The sequence below is a fragment of the Chrysochloris asiatica genome, unplaced genomic scaffold, assembly GCF_000296735.1.
Source record: "Chrysochloris asiatica unplaced genomic scaffold, ChrAsi1.0 scaffold00065, whole genome shotgun sequence".
Classification (NCBI taxonomy): domain Eukaryota; kingdom Metazoa; phylum Chordata; class Mammalia; order Afrosoricida; family Chrysochloridae; genus Chrysochloris; species Chrysochloris asiatica.
Window position 1 is genome coordinate 4,164,171 of NW_006408583.1, and position 1,866 is coordinate 4,166,036.

Below are 1,866 nucleotides of genomic sequence, written 5' to 3' on the forward strand. Positions count from 1 at the left end.
CTCATGAGGAATCTGTACCTGGAACAAGAGGCGGTTGTTCAAACAGAACATGAGAACACTGAATGGTTTAAAATTAAGAAAGGTGTGTGGCAGAATGAGTTGATCCAAATCTAATGATATTAACTCTCAGTGATTTTACATTTTCACCACAAAATGACAATTTCTGGACAAAGAATGTTGATGCTAATGGTGTTCTAATTTAGTTGGGAGAGATGTACTTTGAAAAAATGGTGTTTACAAATTTTTAAAAAACCAATAAAACAGCAATCAAGTGAAATCTGGTGGTACAGTGGTTAAGTGTTCAGTGGCTAACCCAAAGCTCAGCAGCATGAACTCCCCAGTCACATGGAGGGGGAAATGTGGCCGTCTGTTTCCATAAGGAATAGAGCTTTGGCCAAGCTATGAAACAGTGGTACTCAGTTACACAGCTTACTATCAGTCGTCGTTGCCTTGACGATAATGGGCTTGGTTTGGTTAGGTTATATCAGCTGTAACAATAACCCAAACCACCTCAGGGATCAGATAACTCTTTCTGCCCTGAGATATTGCTCTCCTTCATTCTGACTATGGTGTCTTAACTTATTTTTCTTCTGAGTGAGCTAACATACATTCTGTTTATGCTCTTCAATAATGACTTACAGAGGTCTATCTGCTTTAGTGGTAAGAAGTGACTCATACACAATTCTTGGGTTCCTGGAGCAAGAGCAGCAGAGAATAGGTTTGGGGACAGTAGGGAAACAAGCCCAAAGTGCCCCTACTATGGACAGCAGTTCTGGGAAGAGCCAAAATGGACTTCCTTCTTCCAGATTTTGCTCAGTATTTTCCATTTCTTCTCATTCTGGGAACATGTCCTAATTCCATAGCTGATGCTATCTATGAAGGACATTGTTTTACATACGAGTTCAGAATTGGTCTGGAGAGTTTAGGTTTGCTTGCTAATTTAGTTCTAATGTGCTAGGTTAAGTTGTCCATATTAGCCAGGGATCATCACTCTGCAGCAAGCCTAAACATGCCTCTTGTTGACTGGCAACCGCACGCTAAATATCCCCATTCTGTACCCACCTTTTGAAACAGTCTGACAAAACATTCTCTGCTTAAAGCCACGGAAACAGGCTGCCATGGGATCCTCCTCCTTCACTAGCAATGGCTGTACTCAGGGAGAAGATAGCAGAGGTCCATTCTGAGATGTGTATCTCCAGTGAGCTCATCTCCCTGTTCATTCTACAAATTTTGCAATTTACCTTTTCATTTTTTTCTCACATTTGTGTTACTTTTTTTTAAATGTTTTATTGTGAATTATGTAATAGTTTACATGGGAGAACATTAGTTTTACATTCATCCTATCTTATATTGTTTCATTGCCATGGTTACAATCCCCTCCATGCATCATCAACCAACCAAAGGGTACATTCTACAAGCCTGCCTGCCCCCTGCCCTCCTTGCCCCCTCCCCCGGTCATCAGCACACAGCTCCTCTCCCTCTCTGGGTCTAAAGTCCCCAGCTGCTCCATCTCTCCACGTCATCATCTCTGCCTCCATCTCAGCAATCACTGCTTCTCTGGGTAGGGTCCTGCTCTCCGCTCTTCTCCCTTGGTGGTCCTAGGGACCTCCGCTCCTAGACTGGAAAGTTAATTTCTCTCCTCCTTGCCACAAAATGTCTACCTTTACATTTACAACCCTCACAATCAGTCTTGATAACAATTTTTCACCATTGTATCACAAGACACCTATCCGGATTTCCTTTCATTAGCCCCACCTAGACAGATTGGATACTACTCAATGGAGATTCAAACTTCCTCCACACTCTCTGGATCTAGATTCTCTCTTGAGAGCTTGTAAGCCAGTCACTTCTTGCCTTTGTAGCCCA